Source organism: Meles meles, chromosome 7, assembly GCF_922984935.1.
Source record: "Meles meles chromosome 7, mMelMel3.1 paternal haplotype, whole genome shotgun sequence".
In the NCBI taxonomy this organism is placed as follows: domain Eukaryota; kingdom Metazoa; phylum Chordata; class Mammalia; order Carnivora; family Mustelidae; genus Meles; species Meles meles.
Genome location: NC_060072.1, coordinates 15306501 through 15328774, shown reverse-complemented (window position 1 = coordinate 15328774; position 22274 = coordinate 15306501). Strand labels below are relative to the sequence as shown.

At 41.1% G+C, this 22274-nt stretch overlaps 1 long non-coding RNA gene across 2 annotated transcripts in view; it reads right to left on the bottom strand.

Moving 5' to 3' along the window:
- Positions 1-21830, bottom strand: part of LOC123947115 — a 118227-nt gene extending 96397 nt beyond the window's left edge. For both annotated transcript variants that reach the window (XR_006819703.1, XR_006819704.1), the window contains exon 1: positions 21740-21830. This is a non-coding gene — a long non-coding RNA (uncharacterized LOC123947115). The remainder of the gene's footprint in view (positions 1-21739) is intronic.
- Positions 21831-22274: the final 444 nt, after the last annotated feature.

Sequence of the window (22274 nt, the reverse complement as noted above, 5' to 3'; positions counted from 1 at the left end):
GTCTCAGCTGGGGAAAAGGCTGTAACTTCTTGAGGCGGGATGGGGGGCACTGAAACAGCTGGGGGCTGGAACCATCTGGAGTCTTCTTTAGTCAGTTTGGCACCGGGGCAGGGGTGGTTTGAAACCTGCGCTCAGCTGGAGCTGTCAAACAGAGCATCTCCAGGTGGGTCTCCAGGTGGTGTGGCTTCTCACAGCCCACTATCTGGATTCCTTTTTTTTTTTTAATTTTATTTATTTATTTGACAGAGAGAGAGAGAGAGACAGACATCACAACTAGGCAGAGAGGCAGGCAGAGAGAGAGGAGGAAGCAGACTCCCCGCTGAGCAGAGAGCCCGATGCAGGGCTCTATCCCAGGACCCTGGGATCATGACCTGAGCCAAAGGCAGAGGCTTTAACCCACTGAGCCACCCAGGTGTCCCACTATCTAGATTCTTTTTTTTTTTTTTATATTTTTATTTTTTTATTATTTATTTGACAGACAGAGATCACAACTAGGCAGAGAGGCAGGCAGAGAGAGAAGGAGGGGAAGCAGGCTCCCCGCCGAGCAGAGAGCCCGATGCAGGGCCCGACCCCAGGACCCCGGGACCATGACCCGAGCCGAAGGCAGAGGCCCCAACCCACTGAGCCACCCAGGCGCCCCCCCCCCCCCCCACTATCTAGATTCTTAAAGGGAGCATCCTGAGAGAGATTCTAGGGAGGAGGGAGTGTTACAAAGGACCTACACGGAAGCCGCAAGGCTTCTTCTAACCTAGACTTGGAATTCACCAACATCACTTTCACTTCATTGTCTTGATAACAAGAGAGTCCTTAAGGCCCACCCAGATTCCAAGGGAGAAAAATTAGACCCACTTTTTAATGGGAGAGTAGCAAGGTCACATTGCAGAAGATCATGGATATGGGAAAAAGACTGGTTCAATATGATAATTTTGGCTATACTTTCTTTCGTTGTGTGTTTTGTAGGTATTGTCTTATTGTCTTCTGGTGTTGAATGCTTCTGTGAGAAATTGTATGTTTCTGAGGAGAACCCAATTTTCTTTCCCTTAAAAGTGACTTGATGTTTTTACCTGGCTGCCTAAGTAATTCCTTATTTCTCTCTCTGGAATAATTTACATACCATAGTATTTGCTCATTTTAAGTGAACAATATAATAATTTTTAGTAAATTTACAGAGTTCTGCAACCATTACCATAATCCATTATTAGAACATTTTTATCACCCCAAAAAGATCCCATGTGCCCATTTGCAATCTATCTCTATTCACAACTCCCTGTCCCAGGCAATCACCTTAATTTTCTATTTTCTATCTACTTTCTATCCTTATAAGATTTGCCTTTTCTCTTATTCAACATAGTACCGGAAGTCCTAACTGGTGAATTAGGAAAGGAAAAAAAAATAATACAAGCCATTCAAAACAGAAAGGAAGAAGTAAAACTATTTCTATTTGTAGATAAGATATTATATATAGAAAGCCCTAAAGACTCCACCAAAAAAAACCTGTTAGAACTAACAAATATGGTAAAGTTGCAGGATACAAAATCAATACGCAAAAATCAGTTGCATTTCTATACATGAATAATGAACTATCACAAAGAGAAGTTAAGGAAACAATCCTATTTACAATTAAATCAAAATGATTAAAATACAGAGGAAGAGGGGCATCTTAGCTGGCATATGACTCCTAATCTCAGGGTCATGAGTTCAAGCCCCACATTGGGTGTAGAGATCACTAAGAAAAATTAAAAAAAAATTTTTAAGATAAATAAAATAAAATAAAATACCTAGGAATAAATTTAACCAAGGAGGTGAAAGACCTATACACTGAAAACTATAAGACATTGGCGAAAGAAATTGAAAAAGATGCAAATAGGTAGAAAGATATTCCATGCTCATGAACTGAAGCATTAATATTGGGTTTTGGGGGAAGAATTAATATTGTTAAAAAGTCCAGACCACCCAAAGCAATCTACAGACTCAGTGCAGTGCCTATCAAAATACCGATGGTATTTTTCACAGAAATAGAACAAATAATTATAAAAATTTGTACGGAACCACAGAAGACCCTGAATAGCCAAAGCAATCTGGAGAAAAAAAGAACAAAGCTGCAGGTATCCTATTTCCAGATTTCAAATTATGTTACAAAGCAAGAGTAATCAAAATAGTACGGTATTGGCATAAAAACAGACATATAGATCAGTGGAACAGAATAAAGCCCAGAGATAAATCCATGTATAGATGGTCAATTAATTACCAAAAAAAGCCAAAAATATATAAAGAAGAAAGGACAGTCTCTTCAATACATGGTGCTGAGAAAACTGGAAATCCATTTGCAAAAGAATGAAACTGGGTCACTGCCTTACACCATACACAAAAATTAACTCAAAATGGATCAAAGACTCAAACATAAGACCTGAAACCATAAAACTTCTAGAAGAAAACATAGGTAGTAAGCTCCTAGACATTGCTCTTGGCAATGATTTATTGAATTTGACATCAAAAGCAAAGGCAACAAAAGCGAAAATAAGCAAATGGGACTACATAAAACCACAAACCTTCTGTACAGCAAAGGAAACCATCAACAAAATGAGAAGGCAACCTACAGATTGGAAGAAAATGTTTACAAATCACATGCCTGATAAGGGGCTAATATTAAAAAGTATAAAGAGTTCATACAACTCAATAGAAAAATGATCTATTTTTTATTTTTGTTTTTAATTTTTTTTAAGATTTTATTTATTTGACACAGAGAGAGAGATCTCAAGTAGGCAGAGAGCCAGGCAGAGAGAGAGAAAGAAGGAAGCAGGTTACCCTGCGAGCAGAGAGCCCGACGCAGGGCCTGATCCCAGGATCCCTGATCCTGAGCCGAAGGCAGAGGCTGCAACCCACTGAGCCACCCAGGTGCCCCTTTAATTTTTTTAAAGACACATTTATTCAGCATCATGATCAGACGATTACATTTATCAATCAACAGCATGGGTGCAAAAAAAAAAAAATCTACATGAGAACCCTTTGTTGGAATGCTTTACACTTTCCATAGAACAGAAACTAAAATAACCTGTTATACAATCAGTCACAAATACAGACCTTGAGGTTTTTGCCCATACACATGAGTATTGTCTAAAACATGCTTTCTTTGTGATAGCTCGGCCCTGCCACCACTGTGTTTGGCTGAGATCACAAATCTGTTGTGACCTGTAGCTTCCCTGTCACTTCTCTGGCTCTCCTCTCCCGCTGAGCTCTGCTTCCTGGAAGCAATGGAAACCTCCCGCCCCTGCCCTTGCTGCTGCTACTGCTAGAACCAAGGTAGCCACCTTGGTTTCATGGTTTAGTAAAGTATTGGCCTCCACCACCACAGGGGCCGAGTTTCAGCCTCCAAAATATCCTCCTTTCATGGGTCCAGATTTTAAAGATTGATTATTGTAACTGACAAAATCATTGTAGCCTCCGCCACCTCCAGAGCTGCTTCTAACATTACCAAATCCATGTGGCTATCCCCACCGTCACCATATCAACCACCTAAGTTTCCTGTACGACCAAAGTGGTCATTGCCGCCAAAACCACCTCCACGACCACCACCAAAGTTTCCAGAACTACTTCGACTTCTTTGGCCAGATAAAGCACTCGCCACCTCTTGCTTCGATAGGGCTCTCCTTACTTCACAGTTGTGGCCATCCGCAGTGCGGTATTTCTGAATGACGGTCTTGGGTACAGAGTTATGGTCATCAAATGTTATAAAAGCCAAGCCTCTCCTGTTGCCACTGCCTGTCAGTCACGAGTCAGTCACGTCAGTTTTTCCATACTGTTCAAAATAATTTCTTAGATGATGTTCCTCAGTGTCTTCTTTAATGCTGACAAAAATCTTCTTCACAGTGAAGTGGGCACCATGTCTTTGAGAATCTTCTCTTGAGAGAGCCCTCTTTGGCTCCACAGCCCTTCCATCCACCTTGTGCGGCCTTGCCTTCATGGCTGCACCCACCACCTCCACAGTGGCGTACGTGACAAACCCAAAGCCTCTGGAGTGCTTGGTCTTTGGATCTGTCATTACCACACAGTCCATTAAGTGTTCCCATTGCTCATAACAGCTCCTCGGACTCTCATCGTTGTTGCAGAGCTCAAACCTCAACGAAGAGAGGGTCTGTGGGAGACTCTGACTGAGACATGATGGCGGTAGGAAGGGAGACTTTATTTATTTATTTATTTATTTATTTATTTATTTATTTATTTGACAGAGATCACAAGTAGGCAGAGAGGCAGGCAGAGAGAGAGGAGGAAGCAGGCTCCCTGCCGAGCGGAGAGCCTGACGTGGGGCTCGATCCCAGGACCCTGAGATCATGACCTGAGCCAAAGGCAGAGGCTTTTAACCCACTGAGCCACCCAGGTGCCCAGGAGGGGAGACTTTAACAATGCTTACCTGGCAGTGTCCACAGGCAGAAAGGCACAATCTGGTTTTTTAAATGGGCAGAAGATCTGAAGAGACATTTTTCAAAACTAAGGCACACGGATGGCCAACAGGTACCTGAAAAGATGCCCAATGTCATTAATCATCAGGGCAATGCAAATAAAAACCACAATGAGATAATCACCTCATGCCTGCTAAAAGGGCTACTATCAAAAAGGCAAGAACTAACAAGTATTGGCAACAATGTGGAAAAAAAGGAACCCCTGGGCACTGTTAGTGGGAATATAAATTAGTGCAGCCACAATGGAAAAGAGTATAGAAGTTCTTCAAAAAATTAATAGAACTAATATGTGATTCAGCAACCCCATTATGGATTCAAAGAAAACAAAACCACTATCAAAAAGATATCTGCACCCCCATTTATTCAGTATAGCATTATTTCCAATAGCCAAGACACGGAGACAACCTAAGTGTCCGTCCGTCAATGGATAAGGAAAATGTGGCATACATTGCAATGGAAAACTACCCATAAAGAGGGAAATCCTGTCACTTGGAACAATGTAGATGTAACTTGAGGGCAGTGTAAGTGAAATAAGTCATAGAGAAGAAGACAAATAGCATATGATCTCACTTACATGTGAAACCTCAAGAAACAAACAAGGGTTTTACCAAACGCCACTCACAGATACAGAGATTAGTGGCTGTCAGAGGTGGAGCATGAGGGGGTAGGGGAAATGGATGAAGGTGGTGCAAGGTGCAAACCTCCAGTTACAAGTAAGTCCTGTGATTTAAGGTACAGCAGGCGTCACAATACTGTACTGCACACTGGAAAGTTGCTAAGAGAGTGGGTCTTAAAAGTGCTCATAAGAAAAAAAATGTAACCATGTGTGGTGATGGATATTAACTAAACTTCTTGTGGTGATCACTTCACAATCTATACATCTGTTGAAACATTATGTTGTACACCTAAAACTAACGCAACAGTACATGCCAATTATATCCCAATTTTAGATTTTTTTAAATTTTTATTTATTTATTTGACAGACAGAGATCACAAGTAGGCAGAGAGGCAGGCAGGGAGAGAGGGGGAAGCAGGCTCCATGCTGAGCAGAGAGCCCAATGTGGGGCTCGATCCCAGGACCCTGAGATCATGACCTGAGCCGAAGGCAGAGGTTTAACCCACTGAGCCACCCAGGTGCCCCTATATCCCAATTTTAAAAAGAGATTTGCCAGGGCACCTGGATGGATCAGTCGATAGAGCATGATCTCAGGCTTGTGGGTTTGAGCCCAAGGTTGGGTATAGAGATTACTCAAAAATAAAATCTTTGAAAAAAAAAATAAAAAGGGATTTGCCTTTTCTGGAAGAGTCACATAAATGAGATCATGTAATATGTAGTCTTTGCATCTGGGTTCTTTCACAAGTGGGAAATGTTATTGAGGAATGTTGAAGCATGTAATGAATTGTATGTACCAGATGTACTGGCAGAGGCAGCCAGAGGAGGTACTGATAAAAGTTATGAAGAACAGAATATGAAAGTCAGTCTGATTGATTATGAAAATCAGGACTTCAGAGTAAGCCTGATAAAGAATTGTGAAAAAGATGATGTCAGAGTAAGCTTAATATATCGAGTAACACAAATTGAAAAAATTGCTTTATCTATTAAACATAGGTTGGGGGGGAGGGCACCTGCGTGGCTCAGTCTGTTAAGCAACTGCCTTTGGCTCAGGTCATGATCCCAGAATCCTGGGATCGAGTCCCGCATCAAGCTCCTCACAGGACCAAAAACAAACAAACAAAAAAGAATGCTGTATAACAACTGTAGCTTTAATTCCAGATAAATAGAACTAAAAATCCACTGTAGCTTTGTAGCCACTTGTGAGTAACTCGTCTACATTGTGGCATTTTTTTTGCTCAATAATAAAATTATCTAATTGTATATTATGAATTGGCATGTTCCTTCAGGTCTCAATTTCCCATTCCTCCTACATACACAGCGTGTCTTTGAGGTTCACGTATGTTGTTGCGTTGATCAGTGGTTTGGTCCTTTTTAACTGCTGAACATTACAACATTGCATGGATACAGAGCCTATTCTCATTATTCCTGGTAGTTATGTTCTACAAAACCATTCCAAACACTGAATTTAGTGAATACTGAATTATTGAGCCTAGGGGAAATGCAGGGTTAGGTTCCTGCAACGTGTCTTTTTCATCAACTAATAATATATAACTTCGTTGTGTGTGTGTTTCTGTTTAAAGACACCATATTTACTATTTAGTGTTGATTCATTAACATTGAATTCATGGGGGCGCCTAAGTGGCTTAGTTGGTTAAGTAGCTGCCTTTGGCTCAGGTCATGATCCCACGGTCCTGGGATCGAGCCCTGCATTGCGCTCCCTGCTCAGCAGAGAGCCTGCTTCTCCCTCTCCCTCTGTCTCCTGGCTTGTGCTCTTTCTTTCGCTCGCTCTCTCTGTCGAATAAATAAATAAAATAAAATCTTAAAAAAAAAACAACAACATTGAACTCATGGCAAACAGCACTATAACTTATGCCTGAATGAAGCTTCTCTAACACGTCGTCTTCTCCACAAGGCGCATCACAACCTGCTTGTGCTTAGGAATGCTAGCCAGCACTTCAGCCCTAGGCTTGGATGCTTTTTTAAACAAAATCACCAACAAAAATCACCAAAAAAAAAAGTGAAAAACATGGCGTTAAATAGACTGCAAAAGGACAACTGTGTACAGGAACAGGGCTGAAGTGAGAAGGCAGAGTGTCTCCTCGTCTGACCTCAGCGGGAACATGTTTGTTGGGTGGCTCAAATTTTCTGCTGCTCTGGACATGTGCGTATCCAAGAATGGCCCGGAAACTCCGACTGATTTTGAGGTTACAAATAGGTTTTGTTTAGCAAGTCGGGAAATCTGCGTATGTGGAACCCATGAATAATGAGAATTGAGTACTATATTTTATCTATTCATCAGTTGATGAACACTTAGGTTATTGCCAATCCTAGGAACCTCTGTGTACAAGTCTCTGTGAAAATATTCGCTTTTTATTTCTCTTGGGCAGATACCTAGGAGTGGAAATGCTAGGTCATATGTAAGTTTGTTTACCTTTTGGAGAAACTGCCAAGCTATTGTCCAAAATGGTTGTACCATTTTATACCCCCACCAGCAGTGTCTGAGGGTTCCAGTTTCTCTAGGACTATAGGAAAATCACCATAAGTTGTAGCCTATCTTTTAATAATAGCCATTTTTGTGGATGTAAAGTGGTATCTCAATAGATTTGATTTTCATTTCCCTAATGACTAGTGATTTTACACACCTTTTCAGGTATTTATTAGTCATTCATATAACTTTTACAGGTAAAATGCTTAGTAAAATATTTTGCTCAGGGCGCCTGGGTGGCTCAGTGGGTTAAGCCTCTGCCTTTGGCTCAGATCATGATCTCAAGGTCCTGGGATTGAGCCCCGCATCAGACTCTCTGCTCAGCAGGGAGCCTATTTCCCTTCTCTCTCTCTGCCTGCCTCTCTGCCTACTTGTGATCTCTCTCTCTGTCAAATAAATAAATAAAATCTTTAAAAAAATAAAATAAAATATTTTGCTCATTGGGTTTTTTAATTGCGTTGTCTTTTTATTATTAAGGTCTTTCTATATTCCGGATACAAGTTCTGTATCAGATATAAGATTTGCGAATATTTTCTCTGAGGTTTGTCTTTCTATTCCAATGGTGTATCATGAAGTACAAAAGTTTATGACATCTAATTTATCACTTTTATCTTTTCTGGAAGTGATTTTGGTGTTGTACTTTGTCTAACCCAAGATCCTGAGTATTTTATGCTGTTTTCTTCTTGGAGTCATATTCTTTATCCTTTAATGTCCAATGGTTTTAATAGAATATTGTGTTGGGCATTATTGAGCAAATTTTCCCTAAATTATTATGTATCAGTTAAAATGTAGATTTCAGGCTTTTTCAGAAAAATATATTTTAAAATTTTGCTTATAAATATTTCTATGTTCTACTGTTTTGCTTTTCTTCTTAGGGGAGAATAAAGTATTTTGCCTGTCTTCTATTATTTGCCATTCGCTCTAGCCTTTTTAATGTCTTTGTTTTATTCTGTTTCATCTTTTCTTTTCTCATTTCTAATCTTTATGCCCCTAACTGTGCTGTCAGTCATGCCTAGTCTTATTTGTGCTTCTTATAATTTAGTCTTTATTTTTTGTAATGGTTTTGTTTTTCTCTTGTTTCTTCTTTGATACTTATCACTTAATGCTTCACCCCCTCCTATCATCTAGATAGCACCTCCTATTATCTGACCATTACTTTACTTAGCTCTTCTACTTCTGCCATGTGTTTTCCCTTCTTAGATTTAACTAAAGCATTGAGCTTCTGAAAGTTCACACTGGGATATTGGGTAATCATTTTCTTTTGCTTTGGGTCAATATTTTTCTATTAAGTTTCTTTGTCCCTCAGGGAAATTTTGTTGCCCTTTCTCATCATTTTCTTACAGTATCATTGTAAGAATATATTTTTTAAAAAATATACTGTATTTAAAGAGTTATTAGTTATATATTCCTAACAAGGTTAGAAGAGGGTAACTTCTGGGTTTTGCATTACCAAATAGGCTTATCACAGAAAACCTCCCTAATAAAGTAACATTAGAGCAGGCCTGAAGGAAGTGAGGTGGAAGCCAGAAATCCCAAGCATTCAAGGAGAAAGAATAGCAAGTATGAAGTCCCCAAGAAAGGAAAGGATTTGATATGTTTGGAAAATAGCAAGGGCCAAGCTGTTTGGAGTAGAGTGTTGAAGGGGGCAAGAACGGACAATGAAGTCAAGGTACAAGATAGGGGGAGAGAGTACAGTTCCCACAAGGCCTTTGTAGGAAGTGAAAGGATTTTGGCTCTTACTCTAAATGAGATGTGAAGCCACTGGAAGATTCTGAGCGAGGAGTTATCATTGAGATTGTGAAAGGATCACTCTGAATACTTGGTTGAGAGCTGACGATCTGGGTGCAAGCGGGAGGAATAGGGAGACTGGTTGGGAGACTACTGCAGTAATTCAGGTGAGAAACGATGAAGATGTGGACCACAGCAGTAGAGATGGAAATGGTGAGAGATGATTAGATTCAGAATATATCTTGAAGGTACAGATAACAATTTCCCCAAAGACTAGATGTGAGCTATGAACAAAAGCGAGTTTTCAAGGTGACTACGAGGCTTTTGAACTGCGCAGCTAGAAGGATGCAGTTGTCGTCAACTAAGCTGGGAAAGACTGATGAAACAAGAGGTTCAAGGGGCAAGATCAGGGATTAGGGTTTGGACATCAACTTTGAAATGCCTGTTATGCATCTTAACTGCAGCCTTCTAGTAGACAAGCACTTATATATACAAGCCTGGAGTTCAAGGGAGAGGTCTGGACTAGAGATATTAATTTAGGAGTAACTGGCATATACATAATATTTAAAGCCATGATACAAGAACTAGAGGAGTAACTGAAGTTACTCAATTTAGGGGGTCACTTCTCTTTCTCTCTCTCTCTCTCTCTTTCTTTCTTTCTTTGACAGAGATCACAAGTAGGCAGAGAGAGAGAATGGAAGCAGGCTCCCCGCTGAGCAGAGAGCCCAACGCGGGGCTCAATCCCAGGGCCCTGAGACCATGACCTGAGCAGAAGGCAGAGACTTGCTGAACCATCCAGGTAATCCTAGGGGGTTACTTCTTTTTTTTTTTTTTATAGATTTACTTGACAGACAGAAATCGTAAGTAGGCAGAGAGGCAGGTAGAGAGAAAGAGGGGGAAGCAGGCTTCTCGCTGAGCAGAGAGCCCGATGTGAGCCTCGATCCCAGGACCCTGGGATCATGACCTGAGCCGAAGGCAGAGGCTTTAACCCACTAAGCCACCCAGGCGCCCCCTGGGGGTTACTTTTGATTAAGATATCTGAAGCCTGAGCTGAGCCCTGGGACTCAAAGTTTAGAGGTCAAGATGAGAAGGCACTAAAACATGAGATTTGTATGGAGCCTAAAACACCAGTGAAGACCTCGTGGAGAGCCCAAGAACCCATTCACAGAGCAGCCACCTCTTCTACCTTGCCATGAGGTACATGTACAACACGCAGCCCCTTTGGGAAAGGGTATGGTGGGGAAGACCACCCTGAAAGACTAAGCATTTATCTCTAAGGAGGCCAAGTTGACTCTAAAAAGACTCTTTATTATGGAAAGAGACTGAGTTACCTATAATAGCTGGCAATTTGTGATTTTTCCTCTGCCACCAGAGGGAATCAGAGCATCAAGGCAAGTTATTGGAATAGAGGGCTATATGTTTTCACATTTGGGTGTAGTGGGCAAAATTCAGATTCTGCTACATTGATTAACAATTTGTCAAAGACATCCATGTTTCTCAGCTCCCCTGAAGCTCTGACAGCCCCAGTGGATCCAATGTACCCTCAAGCCTCAATAGCTTGAAGGCAGAAGATGTTGTGCCTTCAACCGTCCATCACAATACAAGCAGCTACTATATATGGAATATTTACTCTGTGGGTAAGCAGTTTAATACATTTAATACACTGTTCCTTGAGCATCATCACAACCTTAGGAGATGAGGACTATCAGTCTACATTTTAGAGATCAGGGAAAAGAAGCCCAGACAGGTAACCTGATCAAAGCAGCAGAGTCATGATTCAAACCCAAGTCTGGTTATAGCACCTGACTTTGATTCAGTGTATCATATTACCTGTCACATCACCTTGAAACTTAGGTTTATCTACTCAAGACTCCAGGAATCTTGAAGGAAGGGGGAGCATAATTAAGGCAACGCACTAGAGACCAACTGAGCTGAAAGGGTTGGAGGTCACATCTTTCATACACAGAGGCACTGACAGATAGAGCTTGCTCAAATTTCGTCACTCCTATAATCCATCTTCCTAAGAAGCAATGGGCTGTGGGACTAGTGGTCTATTTTGGGACTATTAACTAGCACAGAGGCTCTGAAAAGCTAATTAATCTCCTGGCATATAAATGATTAGACCCCATGTAAGGATGTGCCCTCAAAGCAAAGAAGGAAAGTAGGTCAAGGAGTCAGTGATAACAAATTTTAGCTTGGCAGTTTTAGACCTAGGGAGAGATTAATGTTGGCTCCTTCACACTTTGGTGAAGGATTTGTGGTTATTTCCCTCGAATTCTATGTGAGTATACATGGCAGATTTCAAAAGTTCCTCTAAAACAGGGTTCCCTCTCTTGGAATTCATTTGCCTTTGCATATTGTTTGATATTAGTATTTCATGTTAGGAGAAATCTGTCTTCCCTTGTTATAGAGGGTTTAAGATCCTAGATGTCCTCAGGTTTTTCTTTCTCTTCAGCTGTAAAAGAGAAAGCATACCCTGTATAATGCATACAGTATTGTCTAAATCATAGGTGGGAAGTAGCTCCCAAACACAGGCCTAATTGAGAGGCTCTCTTACTGAAGTTCACACAAATCCCAGGCAACCATACTGTGCTCTGGGCCAAATAGAAAATGTTAACTCAGTAAGTCCCCCATCCCAGGGTAAACACACAGGTTCGTTTAACCTGACTATTGTCAATGACAATAAAGACCCTATGCTGCTCTACTGGGTATTTTTTTTAAAGCCCTACCATGCTCATCTTCACCCATTGCCATTTAACTCTTTGTCATTGAAAAGGCTTCTGTCCGGTGAACTCTGCTACCATTTTGGGTGCTTTGTCCCAAGGTGAAGTTTTTACTACTAGTTCCCTTTGTGGGTCTAATATTTATACTGGATGTGAGTGGAAAATAGTAATCATTCCACTCTGCCTACTCGTAAGTATTCAGCTCAAGTCCTTGTAAAAGTAGGCACTTAATACTTACTAAGAGATAACTTCCTCCCACCTCCTTATCCTAGAAGCTCTCTGCAGGCCACATCCACATCTCTCTCTTCTGTACTCATTCAGTCCTCATTGTCAGACCACTCATTTGATGTTATTTGTATTATTCTTCAAAGATTTATAAATGCTTAATGTGCATATGTCTTGCCTTAAGAGCGAACTACCTAGGGATAAGATTTGTATCACCTATCTTCTAGTGCTAAACACACGGATGGTATGTAAGAAATGCCCAATGTTTTGGTTAGATTCTTCTGGTTACAAGAAACAAAGGCTACATCAGTTCCCTCAACTAACGAGAGAAACTATTCAAAGAGAAACCAAAGCCAAACAGCCCATAGGAAGAGCAGGGCCACAGCAGAATCAGGCTATAGGATACTTAGCATTCTACTACTCTAGAGGGTGGAACCAGGGGTAGAAACCAGATTTAAACAGGGTTGTTTTTAAATAGGTTGTTTTCTCTAGGCAGATAGACTTGAGTCCCAATAATTCTAGTAGAAAAGCTGGTTTAAAGCTAATCTGGTAAGGGATATGGAAAGATAACTTTTATTATCTTCCTCGATCATGGAGAGCCTACCAGTTCATGGTTATAGACCTTCATGAGGTCTGGTTACACTTACTGTCCTTGCCTTCCATAAGATGTCTACACAATCATCTTCCTAACTCCACCTCCGTTTGATTCTAGCTCAAATGGGTTTCTCTCTCTCACAACAAAACGATCCCTTTCTAAAAACCAATTTCCTACAATAAAATGGTTTTCACTAAGATCAAGATATAGCAATAGCCTATGAAAGTATCCACTTTATTTCAACCGTACCATAAATTTTATTAAAATTGTTTTCTGGGGTGATTGGGTAGCTCAGTAGATTAAGCATCTGACTCTTGGTTTCAGCTCAGGGTCCTGAGATCCAGGCCTGCATTGGGTTCTGCACTCAGTATAGAGTCTGCTTCAGATTCTTTCTCCCTCTCCCTCCCCCACTACCCCTCCTCGCTTGCTCTCACACTCTCTGTCTCTAAAATAAACAAATAAAATTTTTTTAAAAATTGGTTATTTTCTTTTCAATAATTGAATTCCCTCCTTTTTGGAACTATTGGGAAGAGGAAACACTACCTTTGGTGTAGACATTGTAGTCTGCGCTGTCTCTTCTGACCATGGAGGGGTTAGGGGAGAGACCGCCAAAAAAAAAATAATGCAGACTACACTGGGCTTGAAAAAATTCTAAGTCATAAGGAGAGAAGAGCCAGACAAACCCTCAGTGAAAAGAAGAAAAGAAGATCAATTGACAGAAGAAATAAAAGAGAATCTTTAAGCAATTATAGACTCTCTGTCCCAGCTATGGGTTAGGAGACTTAGACAGAACTGAAGAGCAAGAAAAGAAACCAACAAATGCCAAAGAGGAACTTGAATTTAGGGATAAAAAATGGGGCTAAGTCAGAAGGAGATTTTTCTTTAAAATTCACTATAGCTGAGCAGAAAGAGGCAATGCCAGGGAAATCTGATGATACAGAATCCTTAACTAGGAATACACAAATTAAAAATGACTTTATGAAAGATAGGAAAATACAACTGGTTGACCCCAAAGACATACTGGATATGAAATGCTTGACTCCAAAATTTTTCTCCTTCAGGAAAATTTTCTTAAATCTCTGTCAAGATACTTCAGGAAAGCAAAGTCAACATTAGCTACTGATGCTGGAGAGTTGGTAGACAAACCAACCTGGCGCACTGAGACCCTTTAAGCAGACCGCTCTATGGCAATCTGATAAAAGTTTCATACTCCCCAGGGAACTATGAGTGAGGCTGAATTCTGCAAGTAAAACTGGAAGGTTTCCAGGTACTGTGCAGTCTTCTTTAACTGCTTCTTAGAAGGCGCCTGGAGGACTTAAGCAGAGTGAAGAACCTGGCCACCACTGCTACTGTAGAAAAGGGAAACGAGAAAGTCCATCAAAAGGAGGCCTTCTGGGCACTAGTGGGTAACATTCAGGATGGACCATTAGCATAGACTATGAAATTAATCTCAAATTAATCCACCTGTATCTCTGCTAGATCTCTACATAACATGATAGAGGTTATAAAAGTATTAGCACAGGTCGCCTGGGTGGCTCAGTGGGTTAAGCCTCTGCCTTCGGCTCAGGTCATAGTCTCAGGGTCCTGGGATCCAGCCCCACATCGGGCTCTCTGCTCAGCGGGGAGCCTGCTTCCCCCTCTCTCTCTGCCTGCCTCTCTGCCTACTTGTGATCTCTCTCTCTGTGTCAAATAAATAAATAAAATCTTTTTTAAAAAAGTATTAGCACATTTTAAATCATCCTTAAACTAGATACTTACCCAAGAGAAATGAAAGGATATTTACATAAAAACCTGGACATACAATTTATAATATCCCCCAAATGGAAATAATCTAAGTGCCTTTTAATTGATGAATGGATAAGCAAATATTCTCATCTTTATTCCCTTTTCCTAGGTCCGAAGAAGAGCAGCCACATATGCTCCTAAAGAGGAACACTTCGTGGCATGCCCACTTCATGAACATCCTATCAGAAACACAAGCTGAGTTCAAAGATGCTCAATTTGCTTCTATGTTTTTACCTACTTTTGCCTACTTGACCACTATTGGCCCTGGTAGGCTCTCAAATGCCTTTACTTCTACAGTACAGCACTAGGAAACTCATTTGTGCATAAACATGTTCCTGCAAAGCTGTAAATCAGAGTTTTTGAAATCCAAATATATTTTCCTACAGTTCTTAGTTTCAGAGATGTTTTATCTAAATTGTGATTCATAATCGTTGACAGTGACTTTCAACTGCAGTTTTAAGTTACTCTATTATAAACCAATTCCAATACAAATCCTCACTTGTACAAAAAAAATTTTTTTTAAGATTTATTTATATGAGAGAAAGAGAGCTTGAGCATGAGCACGGGGGAAGGACAGAGGGAGAGGAAGACAAGCAGACTCCCCAGTGAGTGGGGAGCCTGACACAGGGCTTGATTTCAGGACCCCGATATCATGACCTGAGCCAAAATCAAGAGTCAGATGCTTAACTGACTAAGCCACCCAGGCACCCCTCTACAAAAGCATTTCAACATACTATGAACTTACTCTATAAGCAAGAAAGGACAAGTTGTTTCATAATGTGGATTATGCACTAATAATTTATCTTTTTAAGATTTAGAATTTAATTATCAGGTACACTACTGTTGTCTTTGTATTCATAGTTCCCTGTGGCCCTACCTCATCTCAACTTTTCTTCCATTTCAACATTTTTCTAGAATCAGGCTTATTGAAATATAATTGACATGCAAGAAAATTGCTTCTAAGATTTCTTCAAAACTCTATGAGGGTGATTTTTTTAAAGACTTTATTTATTTATTTATTTGACAGAGAGAGAGAGCACAAGCAGGGGGAGTGGCTGGCAGAGTGAGAGGGAGAAGCAAGCTCCCTCCTGAGCAAGGAGCCTGCTGTGGGGCTCAATCCCAGACCCTGGGATCATGAGCCGAAGGCAAATGCATAACTGAGCCACCCAGGTGCCCCAAAACTCCTGAGTTTTGAAAGATACAATGTGTAACCCACATGCCATTCAAGATACCAAAGATTTCCTTCACCCCAAAAAGTCCCTCAAGCCCCTCTATAGTCAACACTTCCCAACTCCCATGCAACCACTAATCTGTTTTCTTTCCATACAGTTTTGGCTTTTACAGAATGTCATATACACGGAAACACCAGTATATAGATATTTGAATTTGCATCTTTCACTTGGAAGAATACACTTGAGATTAGTTTATGTTGTTATATCAGTGGTTTGTTCCTTTTACTGTGAGTAGATTCCATTGTATATACAAACTATATTTGCTTATCCATTCACCAATTAAAAGGCACTTGGATTGTTTCCAGTCTTTGGCTATTATAAAAAGTGCATCCAAGTTTTTGTGTAAACATGTTTTCATTTCTCTTGGGCAAATATCTAGGAATGGTATTGCTGGGTCATATGCTAAGCTTGTGTTTGACTTTATAAGAAACTGCCAAATTGGGGCACCTGGGTGGCTCAGTCGGTTAAGTGGCTACCTTTGGCCCAGCCATGATTGCGATCGGGCCCCATCAGGCTCCCTGCTTGGTGGAGAGCCTGCTTCTCCCTCTCCCTGCTGCTCTGCCTACTTGTGCTCTCCCTAAATCTATCAAATAAACAAAATCTAGAAAAAAACCCAAACCTACCAAATTTTACTCGTGTCGCTCTACTATTTCCTACAATCCCACCCACAATGTCTGGGAGTTCTAGTTGCTCCATAACCTCAACAGCATTTGGAGTTATTATTATTTTTTAAAGATTTTATTTATTTATTTGACACAGAGAGAGAGAGATCACAAGTAGGCAGAGAGGCAGGCAGAGAGGGGGAAGCAGACTCCCCACTGAGCAGAGAGCCTGATGCAAAGCTTGATCCCAGGACCCTGAGATCATGACCTGAGCCGAAGGCAGAGGCTTAACCCACTGAGCCACCCAGGCACCCCTGGAATTATTTTTATTTTGACCAAAGAGTAATATTTCAATCTGATTTGCATTTCCCTAATGACTAATGATGATTTCTTTTGCCATCTGTTTATCTCCTGTGGTGATCATTCAACTATCCCAATTTTTAAAAAAGATTTTATTTATTTGAGAGAGCATGAAGGCAGGGGGAGGAGCAGAGGGAGAGGGACAAGCACACTCCCTGCTGAGTGGGAAGCCCGACATAAGGCTCGATCCCCAGATCTTGAGATCATGCACTAAGCTGAAGTTATATGCTTAACTGAGCCACCCAGGTGCCCCAAGTACCCCAATGTTTTCAAAACTGGTTTATTACTTGTCTTTTTATTGAGTTGTAGGAGTTCTTCATGTATTCTGGATACAGTCATTTATCAGATAGTTTTGCAAATATTTTCTCTCAGTATGTTACTTTTCATTTTCTAAACACTGACATCCAAAGAGCAGACATTATTCTAAATTAATTTTTTAATGGAACTTTGGGTGGTGTAAGAAATTTTTTGCTTAACCTAGGATCACAAAGATTTTCTCCTGTTTTCTTTAAGTGTTTACATTTATGATCCATTTTGAGTTATTTTGTATGTGGGGCAAGGTATGCGTTGACAGATTGTTCTTTTCTTCTTGCAAAATAATGTTCAATTATTCCAACACTTTCTTTTCTTTTCATTGTCTTTTAGTAAGATTCCATTTATCAAATGCTCTATATAGAATCTACAAAAATGAAGGACAGCGTTTAGCTTTGGTGTGACAATCTTATGGCTAGAGATGGGAGGAGAGTTCCCACTTTCTTTGGCAAGAGATGTGTTAAGTAGTGTGCTTTCTGCTCTGTAGGTATGCATTGTATTGGACAGTCCAGAAAGAATTGTCAGTGCTCTCTATCCAGGGATCACCAGGAACACATCAGTGGTTTAACAAGGTACACTTATTAATCTTTTTTTTTCCCCTAAAGATTCTATTTACTCATCTGACAGAGAGAAATCACTGAAAAGCAGGCAGAGAGAAAGAGGAGGAATCAGGCTCCCTGCTGAGCAGAGAGCCCAATACGGGACTCAATCTCAGGACCTTGAGATCATGACCTGAGCCGAAGGCAGAGGCTTAACCCACTGAGCCACCCAGGCACCACCTTATTACTCATTTCAGTAAGGGAAAGCACACACTATGGACAGCAGTGAGGCATCTCAGTAAGAGGAAGGACTTAATATTACGATTTGGATTTGTGTAGCTGATTTGGGGAACTTTGCTTTAAATCGTATGCTGTCAGGAAGCAGTGGTAAGTCTCTGGTTGAGTATCTTAATCTTTTGTAGAAAGAGGAAAGACTAGCACGAGGCTAAAGCTGTAACTGGTAAAGAAGTAACAGTCTCTCACATTATTTGATATTTTCAGTTTGTGTTTTCTATTTGGTGGCTTGGATAGGTTCATGTTTCTATGTCCAGAAATAGTTATGGAGTAGTCTTATTTTTGTTCTGATCCATCATGATTATGCAGTGGCCTTTTCTGATGTTGACATTCTCTGAAACTGTTTATGTTCCATAGGAGACATCAAGGCCTAGCTACGCCAGGCCAGCTCCTAGCAACACCAAGACCTGGCTGATAGCACCAGGTCAGCCTCTTGATGTCAGGGACTGCTTTTTTCTCTCAGAATTTGGTGGTTGGAGAACTAAGGCCCTAGACCGAGAAAACAAAAACAAAAACGTGTTTTATTCCAGGATCTGCTCTTTACAGGCTGTGGGCCCTTGGATAAATCATCTAACTTCTCTATGTATCAGTTTCCTCATATGAATATGGGGTAACAGTACTTGCTTCATTGGATTACTGGGAGGAATGAAATATGTGCTAAAAACTTGTGTCAAGGGGTACCTGGTGGCTCAGTTGGTTAAGTGTCTGCCTTCAGCTCAGGTCATGATTCCAGGGCCCTGGAATCAAGTACTGTATCGGGCTCCTTGCTCAGTGGGGAGCCTGCTTTTCCCTCTGCCTGCCACTCCCCCTGCTTGTACAAATAAATAAAATCTTTACCAAAAAAAAAAAACAAAAAAAAAAAAAACCCACCTGCCAAAAAACCTTAGTTCTGTCACACAAAAAGTTAAGAAAGCCATTGGGGCACAGAAGGGAAAACCAAGAACAGTCCAGGTAATTATTCCAGGAAAGTCAAAGAACAGTAAGAAAGTGAGAAAAGCAAAGCAAAATAATTTACATTGGGTGGTAATCTACATATAGCTGTTAACTGTCCAGCTCATTTCAAAATGCCAGGATAATGCAATACATCCATAAAAATATGATGGAACATAAGCAAATATGGGGACCTTACACCAAGTACTTTGTCATGTAAATGAATTCACATAGAAGCACTGAGAAGAGTGGTCAACAACTCAATGAAAACTATTTTTTTTTAATTTTTTTTCAGCATAACAGTATTGTTTTTGCACCACACCCAGTGCTCCATGCAATACGTGCCTTCCCTAATACCCACAACCTGGTTCCCCCAACCTCCCACCCCCTGCCCCTTCAAAACCCTCAGATTGTTTTTCAGAGTCCATAGTCTCTCATGGTTCATCTCCCCTTCCAATTTCCCTCAACTCCCTTCTCCTCTCCATCTCCCCATGTCCTCCATGTTCTTTGTTATGCTCCACAAATAAATGAAACCATATGATACTTGACTCTCTCTGCTTGACTTATTTCACTCAGCATAATCTCTTCCAGTCCCTTCCATGTTGCTACAAAAGTTGGGTATTCATCCTTTCTGATGAAGGCATAATACTCCATAGTGTATATGGACCACATCTTCCTTATCCATTCGTCTGTTGAAGGGCATCTTGGTTCTTTCCACAGTTTGGCGACCGTGGCCATTGCTGCTATAAACATTGGGGTACAGATGGCCCTTCTTTTCACTACATCTGTATCTTTGGGGTAAATACCCAGTAGTGCAATTGCAGGGTCATAGGGAAGCTCTATTTTTAATTTCTTTTTTTTTTTTAGTTTTTTTTTTATTTTTTTAATATTTTATTTATTTATTTGACAGAGAGAGAGGTCACAAGTAGGCAGAGAGGCAGGCAGAGAGAGAGGGAGAAACAGGCTCCTCACCGAGCAGAGAGCCCGATGTGGGACTCGATCCCAGGACCCTGAGATCATGACCTGAGCCGAAGGCAGAGGCTTAACCCACTGAGCCACCCAGGCGCCCCTATTTTTAATTTCTTGAGGAATCTCCACACTGTTCTCCAAAGTGGCTGCACCAACTTGCATTCCCACTAACAGTGGAAGAGGACTCCCCTTTCTCTACATCCTCTCCAACACACATTGTTTCCTGTCTTGCTAATTTTGGCCATTCTAACTGGTGTAAGGTGGTATCTCAATGTGGTTTTAATTTGAATCTCCCAACAACGAAAACTATGATTGTGCCTATGCTAGGAGGCAGATTCATGTGATGGATAGAAAGTTGGATTGGGATCCCTTTCAACTTCAATGCCTATAAATAATTTATTTTTTGCTTTCATGTTTCTGGTGTACAGCTTGCTTCTCTCTGGCCCTTACTTTTTGAATGCCCCCTCTTGTTAAGCATGCAATATCACATCTAATTTCTAGTTTTTCAATAATGCAGAAGGCTATCTGTGTGTGACCAACCAGAGGAAAATAGTGATTTAAGAAACTGGTTAACTGATAAAGGCTGCATTAAGAATTTGTTTGATTAAAAGAAAGTTATTGCCTGAAGGCTCCAAGGCTCATCGTTAGTCTTTCAAAATAACGTCTAGAAATGGTTTCATTTTAATAATCTGAGAATGGGATTTCACAGAACAGGAAACAAGACCTGAGTGGATTCAGTCTATAAAATGAAGTGGGCCTGAGTTCTTGAGACTCCTTCTGCCATACCACAGTACTCCAAATCTCTGTAGAAGCCATTTCATCATGATCATAATATTTTCATTTCAGATCTAGTGGTGGGTGAGCACCAAGTTGTGCTATTCACTTTTACAAGTTTGAAAACTGAGGCAGTAAGAAATGATGGTGTCAGCCTTACAAAAAATACATGACTATCTATACTGTTAGTTGTACAAGGTTCTAGCAGACTCACAACAACCCAAAGAGCTTCCCCCCATCTTGGTTGGTTGATGTGGTGGTTTTTAACCACTGCTGTGGATTACGACTTAAATAACTGTAAAAATGTAATCTCCCAGGAGCAACCTCAGTTTTATTAATCATTTATACTTTTTTTTTTTAGATTTTTAAAAATTTATTTATTTGACAGACAGAGATCACAAGCAGGCAGAAAGGCAGGCAGAGAGGGGAAGGGAAGCAGGCTCCCTGCTGAGCAGAGAGCCCGATGAGGGGCTCGATCCCAGGACGCTGGGATCATGACCTGAGCCAAAGGCAGAGGCCATAACCCACTGAGCCACCCAGGCGCTCCATGATCATTTATACATTAACAATGATTAAATTTTCTTGCAGAGAGAAAGAAGTGCAAGGAAGCACAGTGTAATTGTCCACTTGTAATTCTGCCTAGTGTTTACCCTAGAGAAGTTAGGTATTATGGACAGAGGTTTCTGTGACAATAATAGAGTAGGTACCCAACTCTTCACATTTTGGGTAAATACCGCAATCCTCAGAGCCTGCTAATCATCCAAATCATATTTTATTTATTTTTGTAATTTTTTTTTAGAGAGGGAAGGGAGGAGGGACAGAGAGAGAATTCTAGGCAGGCTCCATGCCCACTGCGGCAGGGGCTGGATCATGAGATTCCGACCTGAGCCAAAATCAAGTATCCCACACTTAACTGACTGAGCCACCCAGGCACCCCCACCCCGCCCCGTCCAAATTATATTTTAAAGTGACAATATTATTTAATTTCCCCTTTAAGTTCTGGGAAACTAAAATGTCCTCATAGTCCTAGATCAATAGTGTAAGTGGATCTGATTTACTGCTTTGATAAATCAATGACTCGGCTGAAACCATTAACTATATTTAGTTCACTACCTTTATGACCTGGGTCAAAGTTAGCTTCTTCCAGGCGGCTCTCCTGGGTTAGCGTGTCCCTCTCTGAGCCTGGTCAACGGTTAGTATTCGGTTGCATCACTCTGATTATTTTGCATTCGGGGGGAAAAAAACAAGACAAGACATTTTGTGAGGTCAATGACTGGCTGCTTCGCGTGTGTTCTGTCTTGCCAACCGCACCGAGAAGGAAGATCTCGGACTTGTACAGGAATCCACATTTTGGAAATCCCTTTCACACCCACCACCTCTAGATACTCTCTAAAACCTCCGATGGACTTCCTGTCCTCTTCACTTTAAGGTGCGGGAGGAGGGGCAGGGAAAGGTGAGCGGGTCCCATCTACCTAGTTGAGCGGCCTCTGCGCCCCTCATCTCCCTGCGTCGCCACGACACCTCGCCACGACGCCCAGAGCTCAGGTGCAGACAGCGTCGTCTCAGCGCTACACGCGTCTCCACACCTTCCAGAACGGCAGGTCAGCCTGTGGCGAGTCAGCCGGTGGCGAGGGAAGGGCGCCGCGCC